Source organism: Anabrus simplex, chromosome 12 (assembly GCF_040414725.1).
Source record: "Anabrus simplex isolate iqAnaSimp1 chromosome 12, ASM4041472v1, whole genome shotgun sequence".
Taxonomy (NCBI): Eukaryota; Metazoa; Arthropoda; class Insecta; order Orthoptera; family Tettigoniidae; genus Anabrus; species Anabrus simplex.
In genome coordinates this window covers 16,893,684-16,921,167 of record NC_090276.1, presented here as the reverse complement: position 1 = coordinate 16,921,167, position 27,484 = coordinate 16,893,684, and the positions used below count along the sequence as shown (strand labels likewise).

Below are 27,484 nucleotides of genomic sequence, written 5' to 3'. Positions count from 1 at the left end.
TAAGGTAGGCTTGGTCATTGCTTTGTTTCGGGGGGTTAATGAACTTGGAGGGATCCTGTGAAGTTCGTGTATTTGTACTCACTTGCTACATTGTGACGTTTCGTGTCAGTCACCTTGGCACTGTATCACCTTCTTTTCTGAGTCTCATGTTTCTTAAGTGAATTTACATTTAACATCGCAATTTGAACATTCTTGTTTCAGCTTCCCAACCCCATTTCTCCTAAAGGTGATAGTTGTTCATTGTCTTGGGGGCCGACACACAAGCAACAACGGACGGCCCTAGAGGACCGGGGGGTGCTTCTCGTGTCTCAGGAGGAAGGTAAGAAATTGATTTTTTTCAAACTTCATTGTATTGAGTATTTTGTTTAATAATCGGTAAAAATACAGAGAGGGGCACTCAACGATTATTACATAGAATGTTACTTGAAATGATTCCAATTTTACCTTATAATGATCGAGGAAGAGAGATGTGTTCAATACGCTTGCCAGAGACCAACCCGCCCGCCCCTAGAAGTATGTTTACTTTTATAATAAGAAATACTGTTTCAGACGCCATACTCCATTGCTTATAACGGTGATTGGTTCACGTAAGTAAGAGGATGACGTCACTGACACCTAGGATGAGGCCGAGAATTTGTTACCAACCATTGCATTAGCTTTAAGGTATTTTTGCACCTCGAAAAGATCATTATTTTAAGGTATTTTTGCACCTCGAGGCCAATCTCTGTCATGAGAACAGTGGCTCCCTTCGGGAGCCACACTCCCTTCGAGAGGCTCTTAACTATGGCCGCGGCGCATACTGTCCGCACGGCAAGAAAAAAGTCATTCTGAGGTTCTAAAATGCAAAAGTTGGCAGCATTGTCGTTCCTCTCGGCGCTCCCTCTCACCGCTGCTAGTGCGACGGTGAACTGGCGTTCGCCATCTAGCGGTCGCTCATGTTACTAAACCGTGAGTGCTCTTCTCTGTAGCTTCGCCTAATAATCTTATGGCCAAGCCCTTATTTTGTATTTGTCCTCATATATTTTAATTTTTTAAAAATCTTTTTAGTATATCTTAGCTTTTGATACACCAACTGAAAGGTGCTGTCTTCTACATTTATATCCCACTTGCTGATTTCAAATATTCTGCAAAAAAATTAAGAGTGTTATAGTGATCTCAATTGCAATTAACCCATGCCAACTTGAGCACGAAATTTGAATGTTAGAAATTACAGGTTTTTGTAGTTTTAAGTCAGTGGAAAATCTATTGATACATGTTTAATATCTAAATTCGTGTTACAGTATAATGTATTTCCACTCTGGACTATTATGGTTTTTAGTATTCTTGTGGATACTTTATCAGAGTTTTTTGTAATCTGGGTACAGTGTACGATGAACAAAATGCAAATTGCTTTTTTTTTTTTTCCTATTGTAGTCGGTAATCCATGAAAACCTTGCATTAATTCAACACATCATTCAGCAGTCATTCATAGCTTTAAACTCTGTAATTATCCTTTGAGCTTCTGAATATGAAGTGTTGCTTGTCCATGCCGAAGGACATTCTTGAATGAAACTAGTGTACATTTACAGGCAAGAGAACAGATCTCTGCTTTTGGTTGACACAGTCGTCTGTTGCTTTCACTGAAATGAAGATAAGATTGAATTAGGGTTAGCTCCCTAGTGTAGGCACTCCAGTATATAAAACACAACTTCGCGAAGAAATATATATGAATTGTACCTTAAAATCCTTTTAGAAGAGAGATGTGTTCATTACCAATGCCGGGACCCACCTAGCCCGCCCAAAAAGGTATGTTTACTTTTATAACACAACAAAAGTTTTCACGCGTCATCGACCATTAGCCGGCCAGCTACGAGCACGCCCATTGGCCGATATGACGTCATTCCCATAATTCCTAACTCGCTGGTTCCGTTACCAACCCGCGCAGAATAAAAACGCAGCAAGTAACGCGTCAAGAAAACTGTAATTTAGTAGCTGTGACCTATCTTTCCAAATCCGGGCCCAGCTCTGTCATGAGAACAGTGGCCCACCTTGGGGGCCACACTCCCTTCGAGAGGCTCTTAACTGTCGCCGCGGAGCATACTGCCCGCACGGCAAGGAAAAAGTAATTTAGTGGTTGTAACCTATAAAAAACTTGCCGCCGAGCTTCCATGTACAGTGAGTGCCTACACTAGGGCTATGCCATTTCACTGTAATTTTTGTGCCAAGTGGAATATAGTAATTGCTTTGACTCAGAGTGTAAAATCTGCAGTAAATTAAGATATAGTAAGAAATATTTTGCTTGTAGAGAATATGGATACATATTTTACTACCGTACCTTACAACTAATTTTTCTTCTATGTCGCAGTGCTTCTGTTTGTGTTTTGCTTGTCTAACACTTTTGTGTGTGACGTCTTTGCTCACTGAAGTTGTTTGAATTAGGTGTCTGTTTCTTCATGTTGCTCATTCGTTTTGAGCCCTAACTCTTTCATTAAGTGATATATTTATTGGTCCAGGGATCATGATTTTTCGTTTCAACAAAAAAGTAGGCCTAATATATTTATTCGTCCAGGGATCATGCTGTTTGCGGGGCTGAATGGCGCAGACGGTTGAGGCGCTGGACCTCTGACTCCAACTTGTTAGGTTCAATCCTGGCTCAGTCTGGTGGTATTTGAAGGTGCTCCAATACGTCAGCCTCGGCTCGGTAGATTTACGGGCACGTAAAATAACTCCTGCAGGACTAAATTCCGGCACCTCAGCGTCTCTGAAAACCGAAAAAGTAGTTAGTGCGACGTAAAGCAAATATTATTATTATTATTTTGGTGTTTGAACTGCCTGCGCTAGTCATATGGACAAAGATAATGAGAATTCACAGATCTAGCACTCCGTTGATGCTAGTCCTGGACCTCAAGAAAGAAAAGACTTCACAAACAGCAGAATGCAACATAAGGGAGTACCGTCTTCAGCCTGTAAGTACGTATAGATATTTCTCTAATAACGGCGGTATGTCTTAATTTACCAGAGATTTTTACACTTTATTTGAGTAAAAGCAATTATCTTCTGTTTGGCACAAAAATTACAGTGAAATTTCGTGGATGATTCGTTCATGTAACCCTTCTTTATCGGCAAGTTTTTTCTTACACCTGCAATGTAGCCTTTACGTCCTGGCTCTCTGCTGAAATAACATCCTGTCTTCTTCCAACTTTCGTAGGTTGTGATCTTCATTTCCGTGTTGACGTTTAACTAATAAGATAGAGTTTGAGGGATGTTCCATTGTTCAACACATTGTAAAAAATATTAAATTATAAGAAGACCGGTTCTGACTCCCTTGGAGTCATCATCAGTTCTTGGTGAAAATCAAAACAAGGGGAATCTGATAAGTCATAATAATGAACTGAAGAATGTTGTTGCTTAGAATTGGGTAAGGCGGTGGAAGAAATCCGATATGACTTGTGCATTGAAACTTCCGGTACCTGCATGGAAGTGAAAATGGGAAATCACAGAAGACCATTCTCAGGATAGCCATCGTAAGGGTTCGAACCCACTCAACTTTTTCATGCGGAGCTTGGCGCCATAGCTATTCTGCACGGTTGTGTAACATTAAAATGATGGTTGCTAAATACCAAATATTCCTTACATTTATCAGCCACCTTTATAAACTGTTGTGTTTTAGCATTCAGTCTGCAAAAAGCCTCTGTATATTAAACTTCCATCTCTTGAAATCTCTCTGAAACTTTTTCTCTGGCCTCGTACATTACCAAAAGCTGAGCCTAATTGTCTCCCTCTGCCCTGCTTCTTACAGTGTGTTTTAATCTGGTCTATTAGGTTGGTTAACTTATGGGCTCTCTAAAAGGTTCGATACAAATATATGGGGGCAGTTATTGGCTGCACATTGGGAAATTCATTAGCAATAATATTGTGGCATGGCCCAGGCTGGACTGTCCTTGTTTGGGAATGTTTAGCACTGTGGCTTTCTTCTCAATGGTTGTATTAACCCATTAGTGCTCCTAATTACGATAAATATTTAAAAAAATATTTTTCATCGTATCTGGTTTATAATGAATCAAGTAAGAACTGAAATTTCAAAAAAATATATTCGAGTAGTCACTTTTCACGGGCAACTTAAGTTGTTGGGGAGCACATACATAGTCAAAATCAGAAGGAAACTATAACTTTTTACAATCATAATCTAAGTCTTATTTCCAATTTGTGGAAATGTAATTGTCAGTTCACTGCTTGTGGAATACCTTGAAGCATTCGTTTGGATGCAGAGGTGCATCACACTTTCTACTCAAATACGTCGTGCGATTTCCGCATACTCTACAACGCCTGTACTTCGACGTTCCCTTCTCGATGATGTGATCCATTCGGTCTCGCCTCACATCATCTAACACTGGTGAGAACTCTAATGTTGGTCGGATGCCTGGAGATGGCTGTGGCGTCCCAAAAGACTTCAGAAGACATACAGCACATTGAGGACGAAATTACAATGCCATGTCATGCCCAAATCTGCAGAACAGAAGCCATGCTTGCACGCAGGAAACGTCAGCGGCCCAAGCGAAGAATGGCCACCACCATTTCTTTGTCCTAATATTGCAGCGGTATGTAGCTACGAGCTGGTGATTGATATCTACACAACCCATGTGTTCATTGTACTGGGCGATGAGACGTGGATATCCACCAATATTCTTTTCTTTTCTGTATGTGAATATCTGTAGCACTTTTTCTTTGGTTCAGTGCTGTCACAGTTGGTTAGTACTGTTACAACATTGTTGTCATTCCACCTTACCACCAAAAGGTCCTTAGTAGACGATACTGCCGTTGCAAATCTGGGCTCTTTTTTTCCACGTTTTATTGTCTGGCAAGTGCATGCTTGGAAGGCATCTGTTTTCTCGGAGAGTCCCAGTGCCTCCTAATCTCCTTGTTAGCTCCTGCAGGAGAGGTACGAAGGTGAACAAGTTATCAAAGTACACCTTAGTACCAGGCACAGGATCTACATAGTCCAACAAACCTAGAACCACATCACCACCCTGGCCTAAGTTTGTTGTTGGAAGCTGAGTAGACTCACCACAGTAAGGTTCCACGTGAAATATATAACCAGAAGGATCGGCAGCCACCCACAGTTTGTACCCGAATCTTATCGGCTTGCCGCGAAAAAAATTGCTTGCACCCATGCTTTCCATAGTATGGTTTAATACTTTCATCAATACTGATAGTACTGCCGGGGCATAAAATCTTGAATGAATTATTCAAGAAACTGTAAATTGGACGAACCTTGCACATGCGATCTTCTCCTGTATTTTCGTCATTGTTGGCCAGATGGAGGTGTCGTAAAATTTCCTCGAAGCGCTTACGCCGTATAGCTTCGGTAACTAGAGGTATGTGCACGTCTGGTCTATTTCTCCAGTAAAGTCTTTTGGATGGAAGTGTGTGATAACCTGTGAAACCTGTGAATAGCATTACACCAGAGGTAGGTTTAAAGACCTGAGTTAGTTCAGGAATACTAAAAGAAGTAGACGTCTGGTTCAATTTCCATGACAAAGATTGAAACTGTTGCCTGACTAGTTTACGAGGAACGCTGGCACGAGCTGATGATATGCTTGGTTGTGGCTGTTCCTCCTCTTCTAAATAATATCTACCATTGTCATTGTTTTAAGTTAGCAACACTTCAGACTGTAGAACATGAGGTAGAAGATGATCAAAGTCTCCAGTCACCTCTGCATCTGACTTATCGGAGTCCTCGTCGCTGTCAGCTGCTGGATTTTCCATGGGCGGGCAAACCGCAATTGTATTGGGCAGTTCCCCATCTTCCTCATTTCCTTTAGCAAGTTCCTCGAGAATTTGATTTGAATTTAGGCCTAGCCCCCTTTTATCAGAGCCTCTTGATGACCTGTAAAATGCACGGTTGATTGAAGGATTGTGTTTTCTAAACTTCTAAACACTGTTAGCATATCATATAAAACATTTAGTGTTCTAAAAGTTTGTAATATTTTGTCATTATTCCCTAACTGTCCTGAGTACGTCTTGTCATGTTCTTCAAATCTACCCATCTTTAGAATTTTGTCTGTTCGATTGCAGCGCGCGCGCACACACACACACACACACACACACACACACACACAATCTCTCTCTCTCTCTCATGTGAACGCATAGAAAAGGACTGTACTGGAATACTATTCCTTTTGATAGGCTTGCTTGTATATTATTAACTGTGGCACATTGGTTCCAAGTGCTCCCTGGCAACTTTAGTTGCCACTAATATGAAACTGTATCTGTACATCAAGATATTCCTCATAAGTGCTTGATAATCAATCATTTCACTTGTATATACTTTCATCTAAGCTAGTAATAATGTTGAACTTAGTAAAATTATTGAGTATGAGAAAATTACTTACATGTTTGAAGTTCTGTAACAAGCAAATGCCAGCTGTGTAGTGTAGTTGAATAACTGTTCATTTAGGAAACAATCTGATCTAGAATAACAATGAAGCTCTTTGTTGAGGTTGTAGGAGTCTCCATTGTTACTGTTCAGATCAACTCCAGGGATGTCAATTGTTTTTATATATCACCAGAGCATGAAATACGGCATGGCAACTTAAGTTGCTGGGGAGCACTAATGGGTTAAGCTGATTTTGTAAAGGCAGGGTAAGGACTGGTATTTGCCATTTTTAAATTATTAATCTACTTCTGTGTGGTTGATGTAGCATGATGTGGATGGAGATTGTGACTGTCCAGGTGTAAATCTTATTTACTTTTTTTATTGGAAAAATGTTTTTATGTACTGAGCTGGCTAACCCCTCAATAACTCGGAATATTCAATACCCACATTACTCGGTGGATGGAGGTGATTCAGGTGCGAGTGCTAAGAAAATGCAGCGATCTCTAAATATTCAATGTTACAAAAGTTCGGCTCAGACTATTTTCTAGCTTTTGCAGTACAGACACTAAAAGAATATACTTTACATTTGACTGTATATTTTATTCCTTATACTAATAGAGAAGAGACCCGCCATTTTTAGGTAGAATGATAGCAACGTTGTTGTATTTGCACAAGTTGTTTCGCCGTGTAATGAAAACTAGTGTGATTGTTGCGTTAAAAAATTTAGTGCAAATCCCACGTATGTATGTTTAGTCCTCAGCCCGAAGGCTGGTTGGATTCTCAACAGCTCTGCCTTCAGCTGTCATAGATGGCCTAGGCATCACTGAAGAGGCGTACTAGGGAAATGAGGAGTGAGGTAGTTTCCCGTTGCTGTCCTCACCGAGCCAGAAGTTGCTATCACATATCAGTCTGCCAAGCCCACTGAAATGCATGCACCAACCGACCCTATGAGCAATATTTTCACACCATTCATAGCAGGGACTGGCTGCAGAAGGAATGGCATTACTAGCATCACTCATATACCTCAGTCACTTTCATTTTGTCAAAGCCAAGGATAAAGCTGAGACAGATCAATGAAAGTAACAAAATTGCCCTAGCCCATACCAGAAGACATAGTGCACTGTAAATACTAGGTCCCGCCAGCAAAGGCACACTCCCATGTTAATGTGACTAATAATTCTTGGGAATGAGGACATATACTTTGACGTCTTACATTGTACATTGTTTGGTGTCTTGCTCCATACACACTCATTACTTCGTGCCATATGCCTACCTTCACGTCGTCTTAGTAATTCATTTGCTGTAGTGTTGTTATCTGGCTTATTGAAACTTTATTACTTCACCTTCATTCAAACCGCGCCATGTCATTCTTCTTATGCCGCACAAAATAGTATCCCAGAGTGACAGTGAACAGAGTAATTACATGTCATGAAAGATTTTTAAGGCGTTGAAAGAATGATAGGAATCTTTGAATAAAGACAAAATATATGCTCACTGAATAGCATACTTGAAAAATCAGTCACAGGTCCAGTAAAAAATATTAAAAGATAAAAGCTGTGCACCCTCCTTTGACGATAGCAGACAAATTTTATTAGATCCAATTGTCTCGTGTAGGCATACATGGAAATTGTTGCTATCAATCTGCATCGGGAAACGTAGTCAACGCAAGACTCCAGCATTGCCGTATAAATTTATGCAAGCTGAAATAGATGAGAAAGAAAAAAAGAAGAAACATTTGTACTAATTCATACACAGAAATGACAGATATTCATCTTCAAAGATACATCATTTCCATCGAGACAACTTTAAACTTACACAGCTAGAACAAACCCCCTCTTCCCAAGGCATCTTATTATGGCTTGGCATATTCTGGCGATATTCTCTGCGGTAGCATAAAATGCCTTGGGGCTGCGGTCCTGGGAGTACCTGTGCGGAGCAGCTGAGGCTTAGAGTATTTAGGGAGCAGACAGAATCATTTCGCAGTGATAAGAAATACAGTCCTTTCCCCACACAACATATACATTTTACAGGAAGTCTGGCTTGAAGTTGGTACTATCGAGAGCGAGCTGTGTCGTACAGTAACATGCCTGGTGGAAGGAGCGAGGGCAGTATGCGATGTTGAGAACTCGAGATTGACAATTGTATAGCAATTGTAGTGATCGTAATATCTGCAGAATATTCAGTATTCATGTAATGTTGCCACCACTAATCTCCATTAGCAATATCATTATTACCCTCCAGCACCCTCACTGTGAGCGTTTCAATAGCCTAGTGGTGATCCTATTCACATCAGAATCTGACTTGAGATGAATCTGTGCCCTTCCACTAACCTTATTCTCTGTTTACATTCTTAAATATTCACTCCAATCCTTGTTTTCTGTTTATACTTAATTCTAAAATATTCATTTCAATATGCCACTGAATATTGTGCTTGGAAAAAGTGTCCACTCCTTAAATTTGCTTCAGTGGGGGTTGGGTGATAAAACTTCAGACCTTGAGTTCTCTGTAACATGTATGAATCTTCTAAACAAATTGAAAGTTGCCAAGTCTTTGGTGGTTTTTTTGTAACTTTAGTCTGTCATTCTAATATGTAAAACTCTCCATTGTTAAAGTTCATTTTACTAGCTAGTCTTCCAGTTCTTGATGCCAAGAAAACCATCATTGCTTATAATAATAATAATAATAATAATAATAATGATAATAATAATTGTATGGTTTCAGCTGCCATGTGCATACATTTGAATTTGACGCCATCTGGCTATCTGCTCGTCGATTTTGACGTTCCACTTTACTCTAGGCCTAAATAGACGGCAGACAGAGTGAACCACCTCTCTTGTGGGTGTCTGTGGCTGAGATTTAATTAATTTTGTCGGATAAAAACCAAATGTGTCATCTGAGATCTTTTACATGCTGACATTGTACAATGGAGTGTCAAATGGACTTTTTTCTGCCCCTTCAAATATCAGACTACCACCGCTAGGTTTGAACACACTATCTTGGGATCTGGAGCAGACAACTCTACCATCAATCCACAGGGACAGCTATTGTTTGCAACGATTCTGCACAACAGCAATATTTGTTATTCCATCATTTCATTTTCAGTTTTCTCATCCACTTTTTCTGATCTGCTTCTGTCAGACCCTGTTGACCATATTCAGTTCTTTTTTCCTCCCGTTAATGGAGGGTTGAATATTTGGATAGTGGTAGGTAACAAGGTGGAATGATTATAAAGTATTCTTTAATGGTTGTTAAACAAAGGAAAGGGTAGAGTGTGGGATAACCTTTTCATCAGGAATACTATTGCACATCTGTCAACCCGTACACAGTGTGAGTCATGCCAGCTTAATGGGGATGCTTTTTACTAGCATTGCATTTTTGCTCTGTACCCTGAGATGGCCAGTGTTCTTTATTGTGCATCGCTTCAGGGTTTTAGCACCCTGGGGTTGGTCTGCCATTGTGGATGTAAGTGTTATCAAGTTTTGCTCAGGTGCAGAGTTAAAACTAATGCTCTGCACCAAGGGGCATTGTGAACTACTACTTACCTTAAATTTTTCTAATGGAAATCCTACCTTTTCAGGACTGTTCTGGGCATGTTCTCTCTGGATCACATTCTGATCTTCACATATTTTGAGTGGGCCTGTGTAGTACCGTGAGGAAACTTTGGCATGATTTACCAGTTCTACATTCAGAATTTTCAGCTTTTCTCACAGCAAAATTCTTTTTTTTCATCTACACACATTTGATATGAACCATAGCAATGTTGCAACTGGAGTCATTCATGGCATCCAGTTCACATGAAGATGGCTTTCCGCGCAAGAAGACACATGCATTGGTCAGAATTAGTTTGCCACACCTGATGTAAAATGTGATGGGGTAGCCTCCTTAATTACTTCAGTGTATTACTTATCGTATCAAATTATATCTTGTTACTCAAGAAGGCATCGCAAGCCGCAGCAATTACTGGTATATGTTGAGTTCGTACGCAGACTCTTTCTCATGCCCTGATGCCATTTCATTGCTGACCAGAAGCAGCTGATATTCTGGGGAGGTGTCTGTAGCACCATATCTTGAAGGATTGAACTTTTTAGCGGTGTTCTTAGCTTTCAGTTCTCAACCCCATTAAGTAATACAGAGAATACATTACACCGAAGTAAACTAGACTGATGTTAGTATTGAAGTCCCTGTTACGGAGGATTTTACTCATTCTCCCGAATGCAGGGCTTGCCTGTTCCATTTGGGACTTTAAACAACATTGTTCCATCTGTGATCAAGTATGCAGCTGAGATAATGTTGGACTGGCTCGACCATTACTTTGGTCTTCATTGTGTTTTAAGTATAGATTGGTCGAGCACAGTGTTCACTCAGTTTAATAATGCTTCTACATCAATACTTGTTGCAAGCAGTTGCATATCACAAGTTATTTATTGTGATGCTGTTGACAAGGATCACCTGCAGTAGATTGAAGAGAAATGAAGATGGAATACAGCCTTGCCACTCCTTGCATTATTGCAGTAGCACTAGTATTACTGATATCAGGCTTAAACAATGCTAATTCCAATGCAGGTTGTGCAATAATTGGAATGTGTTTGCCATCCAGGCCAATATCATGTAGTATAACGTTGCACTGAACGTGTATCCCCACCAATGCCCCTCTGGTGCCAAATCGATTAGGAAATCCAAACTGGGTACTGTGTGATTTGTATTGCTGTGGATTCTTGCATTTATTCCTTTTAGGAAGATTTTGAGAACATGGCTGAGGCTTAAGATTCTGTAATCTCAGAGATTTAGCCATTGTTTTCTTTGGAATAGGGAGGAAAGTTGTCAACCAGTAGGAAGGGATTGATCCATTTATGTATACTAGATTTAATAGCTTTCACGATATCCATTATTAGGCTTCTGTATACATTTTAAATATTTCTGCAAGTATACCATGAAGTCCAGGTTCTCTTGTGTTTGTGGTTCTTAATCATATATTCTACTTCTTGGAGAGAGATTAATGGTCTTTATCCTTATCACAAGCAGAACAGGGTCCTCTATTGTAGTAAGGTTGTCAAATTGACATCCCGCTGTTCAGGTTATCTTCATGTTTGATGATCTCCCTTTGTTACCTAAAGTCCGTTTATACTAGTATGTATGTGTGTATAATAATAATAATAATATTTCCATAATAATAATAATAATAATTATGGAATGTCCAAAGCAGTTTAGAACAGTTTTACATAGTATACAATATTTATAGTATACATGCATATTCAGTTTTACAATGAAAATGAATTCATGTATCTAATGGGTGGAAAATGAAGTGGATGAAGTTAATAAAGTATTTGTAACGGCATGCCTTCTTAAACAAATGATACAGGGGTTTTGATAATTCATTGTTGCAGGAATTTAAATGAATTTCAAGTCATGCCGACTTCTTTCAAATGCAACACATTCAAACGGCAGGCCATAAGTTAAGGACCTCCCTATACACCCAGGTATTTTGGGTTGGTATTGCGAAGGCTCTTCAAGGGCTGAAGTGCCATGGGGAGAATTATTGCACTGTAGTGTGTGGTTTCTGAAACTGATCGTAGGTTGATAGTTTTGCTATCCTGTTATTTAGGTGGAATGTAGCTATCTCTGTTTTCAGTGGAGTAGGTTTTAGGTGCCTTTTTTTGAAATTGTCCATCTTGTCAAGGTCATGGGATAGAATGTCTTCCGGCTTATTAAAGTTTGTTCTTTGTATTGTGAGGTTGATATCGTCCACATAGATGAACTTGCAAGATGCTGTTCCCAGGACATGGATGTACAAGTTCAAGAGAATGGGGAACGACTAATCCCTGTGTCAAGCCAATTTTAAGTTTATGGAATGTGCTATAGGCATGTTTTGTATTAATTTTGGTAAAATGTTACCGAGTGTGTGCTTATTGGGGTGTATAACCAATACTATTTATCATCAAAATCTGCATAAATCAATCGTACCAATGCAGGAACTTATATTTAATTCAAACTATAATGGTGTTACACAGGAGGATATAAATTTGTTTGCATTCAGGAACCCAATACCAGGAACAACAAGATTATGGGTTTCGGACATGGCAGTTATATATATTACTTGTAGATAGTAATCGAGACGAGAGAGTTCGAGAAAAACGTGGCAAGTTATTTAACGATTTCTGTTGTTTGTTCTTAATAACGAAGATGAGCCTGCATATGTCTGTGTTGATTATGAAAGTTACATTAATGTGAGTATTTGTAACTGCATTTCTTCAGTTTAATCTGGAGTGGACTGTAAGAAGTACATTTTCTGATCACAGACTTATGGAAATGAAATTGGAATCCAATCCGTATAGGATTATGCCAGCTACCTCAAAGTATTTAACTCGAAAATACAAAACCAAAAATGTCATATGATCTCATTTTCAATGATCAGTTAAAACAAGACTACCAAACGTCTCTGAAAAAATAAAGAAATGCACATCAGCAGAACTTGACCAAATAGTCGATAATTTAACAGATGAGATCACAACCATTTGTGATGCCCATCTCCCACAGATTTCTGAAGCACAACAAAAAACTTTTGGTGGAATTCAAGTCTCAACATTATGAGAAAATGAGTCCTAGCCTCCTCCAGAAGATGGAAAAGATCTAGAAGTGTAACTTTACGAGAAATATACAAAGATATTATGAACTTAAAAGTGAGTATAAGAATTTGATAATGCAGGTAAAAAACAAATGTCTGGAAAAAGTTCTGTATAAAAGGTGTCTGAAGCCCGGAGACCAGTAGGATACTGACCTTGATAAAAACAGAAAACGGTTTCACCAAGGCTACACTGGAAACAGCACAAATGTTTTGATGGACCATTTTTTCTTGGTAGAATATGATGGCAATTAATTGTATCCAATTTTGCTGCTAATTCACCAGATACTGAAGATGACCTTGTGTTAACGAATAAGAGGTGGACTGAATTATCTCTAACTTGAACGACCAAAAAGCTCCTGGACTAGATGGAATTTCAGCCAATATTGTTATACGTATTCATTACTGTCATCTGTCTCTTTTTATAATTCTTTTTAATAACTGCCTCAAGTTATGTTTCTTTCCCACCTGCTGGAAGAAATCTGTAGTCAAAGTGATTCCTAAACAAAACTCTAAAAATGTATTTGCCGTCGATGCATTCCGACCATTATGTCTGTTGACTTTGCTTGGAAAATTTTTAGAAAAGCTGTTAATTGATTGTATTATGTATTTTCTTCATGCAAACAATTATTTGAGTGATAGACAATTTGGATTTTCTCCACAAAGATCTACAGAAGACTCAGTAACATATGTTGTAGATTGGGCTAAGAAAATCTTCTTATACCAGCAAGTTGGCATACTGGTATCTCTGGACATTACTGGTGCATTTGATAATGCATGGTGGTCCAAGATTCTTCATCAACTAAAAATTAAAGCCTGTCCACCGAATTTATATAAATTATCAGTTACTTTAGAAATCGCAGTGTATAGTTAACAGTAGGTACTAGAACAATAACTACGACTGGTGTTGATTTACTGCAACAACCTCTTCCACAAAATTGTAATATTATAGCTTATGCTGATGATGTTCTTCTCTTGGTTAAGGGTAATACTGTGAAGGAATTGAATGTTTCAACAAATTCTGCTTTAGAAATCATAAGTGGGGATATGATAACAAATTACAATTAATCCTAACAAAACTATTGCAATGTTAATAACGAGAAAAAGAAAAGTGAAGAAACCAAGGATCAGATTGAACTCAAACTACTAACATTTTCAGACAAAATATCTTACTTGGGAGTCATAATAGATAGTAAATTAACATTTCAAGCTCATTTTCAGTGCTTAGCTGAAAAGGCTGGTAAATTTGCAAGGATTATCTATTGCTTGTAAACCATCTTGGGTCTGAATTCAGATAGCTTAACGCATAATATATCGTGAATCGTTTGAGCCAATGATATTGTATTCTGCTTCAGCATATCAAAATGTCCTGGAGAAGAAATGGGCTCAATGTAAATTGGCACAAATTCAGAGAGGATTTATACTGGAATAATACGAGGTTATAGAACAATATCACTGATGCTGCTGTTATTATAGCTGGTATAGAACCTTTGCATCTGAAAGCCATAGCCAAAGCTGAATTGACTAACATTAAGAAAGGAAGACGATGCAATAAGGTAATAGAAGAATATGATATTGAGCAAAAAGTAAATATCCTTGAATGTGGTCATCCAGCATATCGTTATATTACTGAATGTTTTCTCTCACATGAGGTACAAGTTTACACAGGTGGCTCAAGAACACCCAAAGAGGATTGTACTAATCTAGTAGGAAGTGCCTTTGTTGTGTACAAAAATGAAGCAGAAATATATTTTAAAACTATAAAACTTTCCTCCCAGTGTTCCATTTTTCAAGCAGAACTTCTTGCTATAAAATATGCAGTTCAGTAGATAAAAGAAAGTTTAGTGCATGTATACATAGTGACTTGTAAGCAGCTCTGAAATCTATAAGTAACAAATATAATTTAAATTCTTTGGCATGTAGCATTAGAACAGATCTCTCACAGTATGGAAGACATTTCTGTTTTAAGTGGGTTAAAGGGCATGAAGGTATATTAGGTAATGAAAGAGCAGACGAGCTTGCTAAACTTGCAGCAGTTGGTGACAATGAAACTGTATTCAAAAGAACCCCTATATCAAAAGTGAAACATGAATTATATAAATTTACAATCAGTGAATGGTCAAAGCTGTGGAACTCAAGTAATAAGGGTGAAGTTACAAGAACAATCTTTTTTCCCACGGTACAGGACCGTTTGGACTGCAGTTTATTGAAACCAAACTTCACCGGCACTCAGTTTCTTTCAGGTCATGGAAAATTTAAATTTTATTTACATAAATTCAAAATTAGTAGTAAAAATAGCTGTGTTTGTGGAGATGAAGAAACTGCAACTCATCTTATTTTTGATTGTCCATTCTTCAGCAAAGCTAGATATATTTTGGAAGAACACTTAAATTGTTGTACAGTAATGTTAGTCTAACCTATTTTTAGGATATTTCGCAAGATCTGTTGTTTGAAAGAATTTTTTAAGTTTATGCAGTTCATTTTAGAAAAAAATTAAGGATAGTTTTACTTTTCTCCCAGTTTGTGTGTGTAATCACTCACTTCAAAAATTTTTGTGTTATATGTTTGTAATATTTAAGGTAACTAGTTATAACCTACAGTCCTAATATGCTAGACAAAGTAGGGCTTTTTTCAGGGATAATAAATATTATTCTACTCATGATCTTGTCTATTTCAACTGTGTTCAGTGGTAGGTTAGGATCACTTAATGTCAAGTTGCACTGATTCGTCTCTGCATCTCAAGATGTGCTCATATGTTTTGACTTACGTACCTGCGTTACAAAGACTTCCTGAAGCAACCCCCGACGTCATGCTACATATCAGTTAGCAATTAAGAGAGGCTTGAACAACTAAAGGCCTCAGTGGTGTTGAGGAGCTGAGGTGGGTGTCCAAACCTGTGATCAGATCTCTTAAAAATATTGATGCAAGGCCCTATCTCAAAAAGACTAGGCCAAAGTCTTGTGCTCCTATGGCAGTGGACGATTGTACTTGTGCACAGTGCAAACAAATATTCAAGGCTGAGAGTGGATTAGCCACATCCGTGCACATTCAAGAAAATAATAATGCAGAGTGATCGTAGCATCCCAGCGTGCTGAGAATAGAGTCCATTGAATACGGTCTGTATTCTAGTGCAAACACTTGTCTTCACGATCTGCTCTCTCCAAACGTACAATTGATACACACAGTAGCGTTGCTTTTTATATGTAATAAAGTATCGGTAGGGTGGTCCCACGAAGAGCCTTTTGAGTTATATAGTTGTATAATACATGCGTTTAATGCATATTCATTCATAGCTGGAAGATTCTTACCTGGACGCCATTTAAGTGCTATTTTTGCATGTCTCAAAACTAAGATCGTGCTTGATTAAAATCCTCTGGACAATTCTCACCCCTACTTCACACCATCTACGCGCTCCATCATCCTCTGCCCCGCCAGCTTCCTTCTCAATCGGGAAGAAGCTATGTACCCTATAAAGTAATCTCCTGCTCTTGTCTATGCTATACTGCATGCATTTTGCAGTCTTCTGCCATATCACAGTTGATCAACACCACCACAATACTACAAGCAATGAAAAATTCACTTAAAACGAAAGTACGTTGTGGTCATGATACCTAAATATTAAATTCCCAATCTGAGTAGCATCCAAGTAACTGTCTTAAATTTCTTATACTGTCAAATGATCTCAAAAAGCTAGTTTTAAAAATCTGTTAATAACAAAATCTGTAGTTTCAAGAAGAAAAAGGATTGCACTTAGAATCCCAAGACTGCTGGATCACAGGAATTTTAATAGGGTATTTTTAAGCACTTGTTGGCATCTGTGACAGCCCGGTTATTTATTGCCCTCGTGAATTGGAAATCAGAGGGTAAGGAAAGTGACTGACGGGCCTGTAACTCAAGGCTCTGCTGAAAACATTTTAACTTGCTAGTTTCTCTCCCCACTTTGCCTCCAATTCTTTTCCCAAATTCCAGACGGTCTTCTAATATCATTAGCGTATTTTTGTAATCACATAATCACATTTAATTTAACCATTTTATCAGAATACCCAGTTGGCATGCCCGCAAGGGATGAATTGCCAGCAATATGACAGTCGCAGGAGGAGTAAGACATCGTTGTCTCCTCTCTGTGCATCCAAGGGCCTTTCTTATTGCTACCTGCTGTAGACCTGTAGCTCACATTCCTGCCATCAGAACAAGGATGACCAAGGACGTTATAGTTGTTGGGAAAGTATTGGAAGCGAAATTCGCGGGTTGTGGGTTGGACTGCCACAGTTTTCCACTTGAACTTTTTTATTCTGTACTTAATGTCTCTTCGGCATGTTCTGGAATAAACACTGCCCAGAATTTTTCTTCAAAGTTTCTCCAGGCTTTGTATTTAAACCTGATTGAGTGTGGGCATGACCTAGCAAGTTGAAAGTGTGTTTCATTCATTCATTAGCTTCCATAGACTGTACAATTACATATTTTGAAATATACCAACAGTATAGGAGTTGTCAAGTGATTTCCTAATACTAACAATATATGCACAACAATGAACATTTTGAAAAAGAAGAAAAACAGAAACACCACATACCTCAATGTTAGGACAGCACATCTTAATTTTTTAAAATATTAATAACCAATATTTACAAGACAAAATAAAAATATATTGATGTGGTGTTAATAATGTGAACATAGTCAATGTGACATTAACATATTTTTAAGGCTATATACTAGATAAGTTAAGTAGCAGTAGCATCATTACCAGGACTTCATAATGTATTCTTCTGTACTGTAGAAGCAGCTACTCAGCAGGAGATTTTTTAAAGCTGTGGTAAATGAACTGATGGGACTAATATCTTTAATCGTATTTGGAAGCTCATTATACAATCTGATTCCAACAGAGTCTACATGTCTCAAGGCAATTGTTTTACTCTTGTGCTCGATAAAAATATTTCTTGTTCGCGTCTGGTAATTGTGGTTGTCAAAATTCTTTCTGAAGTGATCAGTATTTTTTTTTCACGTGTAGAATGCATTGCATGATGTATATACTTGGTACTGGGAGTATCCTTAGTCTCTTAAATAATGGTCTGCAATGATCTAACCTGTTACGTCTCAATATAATTCTGATAGCTCGTTTCTGTATTCGAAAAATAACATCAAGATTTGATTTGTAGCAGCCCCAGAGTGCATAAGTGATGACTGAATGGAAATATCCAAAATATGCTATTCTAACATATTCTTCAGTACAACTATTAGACAAAATCCTTAAGGCAAAACAAACAGAACTCAGACTTCCCTATTTTTTTAATATGACAATCCCATCTTAATTTTTCATCTATATGGACACATAAAAATTTTGTAGTCAGCGTATTTTCAATTGCATTTGCATTTAATATAAGGTGTTTTTAAGTTCAATGTTAATTTGTTTTTCATGAACCATGATTCTAACATAGACAGGACTATTTGCTGTAGTTTCTATAGACGTAGGGTCAGGATTATTAATAATTATGTTTGTATCATCAGCATACAGAACTGCTGTTTCTACTTGATTATTGTGAGGAAGATCATTCACATAGATTGCAAGAAAAGAACAGGCCCCAAAATACTACCCTGCGGAATACCTAAGTCTATGCTTTTTACCTGAGTGATGTCTCATTATGCCCTTTACTGTTACAATGTGTAATTTCAACAAACTGGGATCGTTTATTCAGGTATGATCTAAACCAGTCATTAACAATTCCTCTAACTCCAATCTGATATAATTTGTGCAACAATATTTCATGATCAACAGTATCAAATGCCTTTGAAAGGTCAAGAAATAGTCCTATCACAGTTTCATCATTATCAAGAGCATTTACGACCAACTGTGTAAAATGTGATAAAGCAGACAAAGTACTTCTGCCAGCTCTGAACCCATGTTGTGCAATATTTAAGAAGTTATATTTGATTAAAAATTTAGTAAGCCAATCTTTCATAGCACATTCAAATATTTTTGAAATAACAGTAAGTATTGATATTGGTCTGTAGTTATGTAAATCGTGTAAGTTTCCACTTTTAAAGACTGGGATAACTTTAGCTATTTTTAGGAGATTAGGAAACTGACCACTAGAAAATGATTCATTGATGAGATAAGTTAAAGGCTGTACCAGATAGGGAGCACATATTTTAATGCGTTTTGTGGGAACTTCATCTACACCTGTAGAAGTTTTGTTCTTCAAAGATTGTATGATTTTAAAAACTTCCAGTTCTGTTACTGGAGTTAACTGCATAGAGTTTTGCACAAAGGTTGGGAGTTCTGGTAATACATCTGATTTATTTGCATTTAAGTTTGTATGGTAGGGATAGAAAGAAATCATTTATATAATTAGCCAAATGATGAGGGTCATTCATTTGTATTCCCTTATTTTTTATGGCAGCAACTTTATTTCCAACTGTGTGTCTGTTGGTTTCTCCCTTGATTACCTTCCATGTGGTTTGTGATTTATTGCACGACTCCTTAACTTTCTTGTTATTGTGCATTATCTTAGCCACCCTAAGAACTCTTCGATAGACTGATTTGTAGTTTTTAACATACAAAAAACCTGGTCACAACTCTGTTGTGCTAATCTACTTAGTAATTTACATTTTTGACTTGAAATCCGTATACCCTTCGTGATCCATGGCTTTTTTGAGGATTCATTAATTACTGCAAGTTTTTTTGGAAAATGTAATTCAAATTCCATTAAAAAAAATGCTTAAAAAGGTTCTATACTTTTGGTCAATGCTATAACCGAATGTTATTGTAGTCCAGGTCTGAAGTTTAAGGCTTTCAATGAAACTGCCACATGCAGCTGCAGAGAAAAAGACGAGTTAATTGTGCTTGCTTTATTTTGGTTGAATGCTTGCTAGCATTCTCAAATTCTAGTTGTAAAATTTGAGCATGATGATCTGATAATCCAAAATTTATATTGGATGCTTGCATTTTAGAACAATGGAAATTAATACAAATGTTGTCTATCGTTGTAGCTGAGGTGGCAGTTACCCGAGTGGGTGTAAAAATTAAGTGTTTTAGATTACAGCTTTGAAGAACATGCAGTAGTTGTGATGTTGATGGAAGGTTTTCTTCAGCAAAAATCTGTGTTAAAATCACCACAAAGTATTACTTCTGCGCTGCTATTCCTACCGAAAATGTAATGAAGGACTAATTTTTCTAAGAAAATCTCCACATCAGCATCCGGTGAACGGTACACGGTTAACAGAATTACCCTTTTACAATAGGGAAGCTTAAATTCCACTGAAGTTGGTTCAAATTCTAATTCAGAATTATGCACTTCAAGATCCTTCCTTTCTGTACATTCAATTCCTGACTTAGCAAAAATACAAACTCCCCCATGCTCTTTATTAACCTGACTGTAATTACTTGCCAGATAATAACCTTCAATATTAATGAGTTCAAGTTCATCATTATTACACCAATGTTCATCCAAACAGATAAACATAACATCCTGTATTGAATTTAAAATTATTTGTAATTCTAAAATTTTAAGACATTGGATGTTCTGATGAAATATTTTGAACTGCCTATTCCCACCCTCCAGATAAGGATTATTAGTGCAAGGATACCTGTGTTCTCTTCGTGGGCCAATGGTCAAATAGTTAGGCAGATTTATACAACAATAATCATCAATCTCTTCCTCAGTCTCACCCTTATCAAGGGATCTCTTGGGTTGGGCTATGGACCTCCATCCACTTCTCACACCTCCCTGGAGGCATGACATGCGTGTCACTTCTGGGGTACTCCTTAGATACTATCTGCTTGGCTGCTTCATATAGGCTATTACTATGATTTGCTCACCACACCTGATCCAAAAATGAAAGATGGCAGGTGATAAGAGAGGTACACATTTAAGATTTCATTATCACATTTTCAGACTCATTGTGTGGCAGCTTTTCCCTAGTTTCCTACTCATATGTGCAGGTAGAGCCTTAACATTGCTCAACACTAGCCTAGAAAATACTAGGACATCAGCTATTTAATATGTAATGGTCTGGCCTTTATACATTTTGAGCCTACTAGTGTGTCGATATTGAAACTTCATGCATTATGTTTTAGTTTGACCATTATTTGCTAATCTTCCACACATAAAGATGTTGTTTAATATATATTTTTTCAGGGGTAAGATAATCATCTAGAATAGAGATGTATCAAGTCTTTGTGTGTCTCATGCTGATTTTCGTTGTTGCTCCAGGGACGAACCTCGCTCCCTCTCCACAAAGCGGCGCTGGATCCCTCCTTCAACTGTAAGACGAGATGCACTCATCCCAGAAAACAGAAATGACCTCATTTTCCGTAAGGTATGTTATTTTATTGCATAGCAGGTTTCCATAAAAGCCATGTTTAGTTGTTGCTAGATTTCGTGTGATGGTTTGGATATTCAGATTAGATCGCATATTGTCAATAAACATGTTTTTGAGTGCATCCAGAATACTTTTGTATTGAAATGTCATGGAGATGACATTTTTACAAGCCCTGTCTTGGAGGTTATTGCTTGATCATGGAATGTCGTGGGTGTTTGTGTGGAATTCACTGCACCGGAGGTGCTTATCAGAATTCTTGTATGGTGTTCCTTGATATTTGTTTATTGTGCATTGAATTTTAGATAAGTGTTTTATTTCACTGATTATCCTATCAAAGTATCATTTTTGTTCTAGGTGCGGGGTATTCTTAACAAACTCACCCCGGATAAATTCCAGAAGCTGAGTGATGACTTGCTGCATACGGAACTTAATTCTGATGTGATCCTTAAAGGAGTTATTCTGCTGGTAGGTTTTCACTGTTGAAGCACTAAGGTGTCTTCTACAAATTTGCTTTGTGAATTTGAGCAATTATCACACTTAAAATTTTGTCACTGAAACAAGATACTGCTCTACATACCACTCATTCCAAGAGCTGAGGCTTAGTATTACATATTAGGGTTGGGCACTATGTCCCTGTTTCGGCACAATGTGTCGGTGCACAGTTATGTTCCGCTGTTCCAGAACACGAGTGTCAATTGTTCCTAAACATTCTCAAGCAAGCCGGAGACACAGACTCGTCCCATCACAAGCGTCACTATGCACTGCCCTTCGCCTACTAGCTGAACTGTGCAGCGGCGCACGGGATGCGGGACTGTAACTTCGCAGTGTTGAGAGAACTTCGAGAGGCAACATTACATGCTCCGCGCCAGTGGGAACTGGGAATGTGCCTGTACGGAACGTGCTGTGTCGTGTGTGCCTATGTGTAGTTATGGCCATGGTCCAGCATAAAGCTGCAGGGAACGTGAACGAACAGTCGGAACACTGAAATTCGCGCCCAATAATCACGTTTACAGGCTGCTTTTAGGTTAAGATTTTTCCGGTCAATATAAAATACACATAACACGGTTACAATGGCAGTGCAGGTGTTTAAAAGTAACCAATTCAAGAATATTTTTACCAGTTGAATGTATTGGCCTGTATTGTGAGTAATTAATATTACAAGTTGTCCATTTCATGACCGTATCGATGTTTAATCAAGAAGTATAAATAACCACCTAATCGATACTTTATTAATGCCTCGGGCAAAATTGAATAAAATTAAAACTTACAGGACATGTTTCGACCACTTAGTGGTCCTCTTCAGCTGTATAAATAAAGAACTGAAAAGAAAAACATTGACAATAAGTACAAATAAAAGTTCTTTGGAGACTCCTTTCATAAAAATGGAGGTCGTCAGAACAGGTCATCTTGCCTTTCGTTCTTGTTTGGAAAAGATGTTTATTCTGCGCTGTCTAGAGGGTCTGTCTTTGAGCGCGACCTGGTGAAGTAACGATGTGATAACAGTTTTGACAGTTCATGGAAAGCTCTGGAGAGAAGGGAAGTAGAGTTTCATCGTCATCTAAAATAACATGTGAGGGAGGAGGGAGATTGGGCTATGCTTCTGCGATGTCGTGTTTGATTATACCTCTTGTTCGTCTAGTCTGTTTCATGTCTACCCATTCTAAGTATTTGCTAATATTCTCATATAAGATGTTTTTATGCTCGTTTTCGTTGAGATTCTCTTCACCGTTTTCCAATTTATCAAGAACGATGTGGATGTTTTCCAGGTTGTTCATAAGATTACCTTTATTAATCATACAGATAATTTGAAGGTCCTGTTTTATATTGGTGAATTTGTGGTTGGACTCTTTCATACGGGATCCCATGGCAGAGAATCTTTTGTATCTTTCAGCATTGACGTGTTCTTGATATCTAATTGAGAAGTTCCTTCCAGATTGTCCCACGTAAGTTTTTTTACATTGAGCACAAGTCAGCTTATAAATACCCGATTCCTGGAATTCGTCATCTTTAAGTTTATTAGCTTTATTATGACTAAAGAACCTATGTTTTGTGTTGTTGTTTGTAGAGAAGGCTACCTTGGTATTGTGTTTCTTGAATAAGTTGGTGATTTCGTAAATCTTCGGGTTATTAAAGGTGAATTTTACATATCCTTTTTCTTTTTCTGAAAGCTGTTTAAGTTTAATTTGTTGTTGGTATTTGCATTTAGTGATGATTTTATTGATGAATTTCAAACTGAAACCATTATGTAGACTGTTGACGAATGAAAGAAAGTTCCTTTTTTCTGTCTGTTTCTGTTAGCGGAATTTCAAAGGCTCTGTTGACGAAACTATAATAAGCTGATTTCTTTTGCGAGATGGGATGTAAAGAATCACTTTTGATTGTAGTCGGGGTAAAAGTGGGTTTCCTGTATATTTTAAATTGGAAATGGTTGTCTTTACGAATTGTTTGGATATCCAGAAAATTGAGTATGCCTTTCTCTTCTTCAGCTGTAAATTTTATGTTTGGGTCTAAATTATTCAAAGTATTAAGGATACTGTGACTATCATTTATTTCCTTGTTAATTATGGCATAGGTATCATCAACATATCGAAGCCAGAGATCGAGTCCTTTAATGTGACCATCTATCTGAGTGTGTTCCAAAAAGTCGAGGTAAATGTTAGCTAAAATTCCAGAAGCCGGCGCTCCCATTGGAAGTCCTTCCTCAACCGGGAGCTTTACCTAGCGCACCTTTCTGCTTCTAGTAACTTAGTTCCGCTAGAATGGGATTCTGTACAAAAATACGGCAGAGATAAATTTGAAATTCTAATAAACAAGAAACGTACAACTTTGAATAAGAAGTTAGAAAACCTAAAAAACAATCCCCCAACAAATCTAAATAAGCATCAACCTAAATCTTATTTTAATTGTGAAGAACTCCCACCCCCCGTCATGAACTTGTCGAACACGACGTTACAGAACAAGAATTACAATTATTAAGCAAAGGGCCTAATCACAATTGGCATAGTTTCAATAACAGACAAGTATTAATACAAACTTTAGCAGAAACAGAGACAGCCATACAAACCCTTCCGGTCGACATTCAGAATGACGTACGGTACGAAGCAAAGAAAAAAAATTCCCTCCATAATTAGAGGGTTACTAACCAATTCCACAAACACTAAAATCGAGAAGGATCTTCAGCGTAAAATTAGACAAAGTGATGTAGTGATAACGAAAGCTGATAAAGGTGGAACAGTAGTAATATTAAATGAAACCGAATACATCAATAAAACAAACTTTTTTCACTAACAACAAATTTAAGGTAATTGAGAAAGACCCCACCCTAAAAATCCAAAAGAATTTGAAAGGGATACTGAAGCAAAGCTCCTTCCTTTTTAACGACCAAGATATTCAAAAACTCATTAATATGAATCCAGGACTTCCTAAAGCAAGAGCTATGCCTAAATTACATAAAAAGGATGCACCTATGAGACCTATAATTAATTTTCGGAGAAGCCCCACATACAAAATATCCCAATTTATTCATAGGTTCTTAACTCATAACTACGTATTTAATACCAAATCTTCGATAAAAAAAACTCCAATGAGTTCTGCATTGCTATTAAAGATTTCAAGTTAACTTCATCTCATGTAACAAGTTCCTTCGACATCAAGGACATGTACACGAACATTCCTATTAAAACACCATTGAGATTATAAAGACGAATTTATTAATTCACAAACGTATCAGTATACCTGAAATAGAAAACTTCATTACTATCTTGGAATTCATTTTGAACCACAGTTTCTTCTCTTTTAATAATAAAATATATCAGCAAGATGGACTTCCAATGGGAGCGCCGGCTTCTGGAATTTTAGCTAACATTTACCTCGACTTTTTGGAACACACTCAGATAGTAGGTCACATTAAAGGACTCGATCTCTGGCTTCGATATGTTGATGATACCTATGCCATAATTAACAAGGAAATAAATGATAGTCACAGTATCCTTAGTACTTTGAATAATTTAGACCCAAACATAAAATTTACAGCTGAAGAAGAAGAGAAAGGCATACTCAATTTTCTGGATATCCAAACAATTCGTAAAGACAACCATTTCCAATTTAAAATATACAGGAAACCCACTTTTACCCAGACTACAATAAAAAGTGATTCTTTACATCCCATCTAGCAAAAGAAATCAGCTTATTATAGTTTCGTCAACAGAGCCTTTGAAATTCCGCTAACAGAAACAGACAGAAAAAAGGAACTTTCTTTCATTCGTCAACAGTCTACATAATGGTTTCAGTTTGAAATTCATCAATAAAATCATCACTAAATGCAAATACCAACAACAAATTAAACTTAAACAGCTTTCAGAAAAAGAAAAAGGATATGTAAAATTCACCTTTAATAACCCGAAGATTTACGAAATCACCAACTTATTCAAGAAACACAATACCAAGGTAGCCTTCTCTACAAACAACAACACGAAACATAGGTTCTTTAGTCATAATAAAGCTAATAAACTTAAAGATGACGAATTCCAGGAATCGGGTATTTATAAGCTGACTTGTGCTCAATGTAAAAAAACTTACGTGGGACAATCTGGAAGGAACTTCTCAATTAGATATCAAGAACACGTCAATGCTGAAAGATACAAAAGATTCTCTGCCATGGGATCCCGTATGAAAGAGTCCAACCACAAATTCACCAATATAAAACAGGACCTTCAAATTATCTGTATGATTAATAAAGGTAATCTTATGAACAACCTGGAAAACATCCACATCGTTCTTGATAAATTGGAAAACGGTGAAGAGAATCTCAACGAAAACAACGAGCATAAAAACATCTTATATGAGAATATTAGCAAATACTTAGAATGGGTAGACATGAAACAGACTAGACGAACAAGAGATATAATCAAACACGACATCGCAGAAGCACAGCCCAATCTCCCTCCTCCCTCACATGTTATTTTAGATGACGATGAAACTCTACTTCCCTTCTCTCCAGAGCTTTCCATGAACTGTCAAACTGTATCACATTGTTACTTCACCAGGTCGCGCTCAAAGACAGACCCTCTAGACAGCGCAGAATAAACATCTTTTCCAAACAAGAACGAAAGGCAAGATGACCTATTCTGACGACCTCCATTTTTATCAAAGGAGTCTCCAAAGAACTTTTATTTGTATTTATTGTCAATGTTTTTCTTTTCAGTTCTTTATTTATACAGCTGAAGAGGACCACTAAGTGGTCGAAACATGTCCTGTAAGTTTTAATTTTATTCAGTTTTGCCTGAGGCATTAATAAAGTATCGATTAGGTGGTTATTTATACTTCTTTAGTAATTAATATCTCAAATTTCCCTCAACACTTTCTCGGGGATTGATGTTAAACATTAATTTGGACTTTAAGGCCACTTTTAAGCCCTAGAAAAATATGGGTCGTCGCCTTGGAATTAAAAATATAACTGGATGAAAACATTGATGTACTTTCGTGCTGTTATGCTCTCTGCACTTAGAATTCCTTCCCTCTCAACTTCCATTTACTTTTCTTCAATATCTCGAAAATTTCCCTCAACACTTTCTCGGGGATTGATGTTAAAAATTAATTTGGACTTTAAGGAAACTTTTAAGCCCAAGAACAATGTGGGTCATCGCTTCGGAATTAAAGATATAACTGGATGAAAAAATGTTGACACTCTAACACAGGGCGGCACACAGCCGGTATCGACAGGCAGACACAGCCAAGGCCAACTAATCTATCTAGTGCGGCCTTGGCACAGCACGTTTGGTTCAGGCACATTCCAGCTGACGCGGAGCATGTCCTGTTGCCTCTCGAAGTTCTCTCTAGGACGCAGTTACAGTCCTGTGCCCTGTGTCCCGTTTCTCGGCACTCTGTACCAAAACACTCCGCCTCAAGCTCCTAATGTTGCGGAACACGTGAATGTTCCGGTCTGCCCAACCCTATTACATATGTTTAACAATTTAGAACAAATTGTATAATATAATCTCATAATTCTGGGTGCTGAGGATGTATAATCTTAACGGACTCTTTTATGTGGAAGAATCTCTGTCAAATTTTGTATTTCTTGACGTATGCTTTGGTCTTTCATTTGAGTACATCTGTGAATAGCAGCAGTTAGTGTGATGTGTAGCTTAAGTTTTCAGTTTGCATTGTTGTTGAGGAACTTCTGTAAAAATAAATTC

General features: G+C 37.6%; 1 protein-coding gene across 1 annotated transcript in view; it reads left to right on the top strand.

Moving 5' to 3' along the window:
- Positions 1 to 298: 298 nt before the first annotated feature.
- Positions 299 to 27,484, top strand: part of NAT1 (N-acetyltransferase 1) — a 130,409-nt gene continuing 103,223 nt past the window's right edge. Inside the window, exons 1-3 of the mRNA XM_067156304.2 lie at positions 299 to 319; positions 21,182 to 21,287; positions 21,645 to 21,755. The gene's annotated coding sequence lies outside the window, so the exon portion shown is untranslated. The remainder of the gene's footprint in view (positions 320 to 21,181; positions 21,288 to 21,644; positions 21,756 to 27,484) is intronic.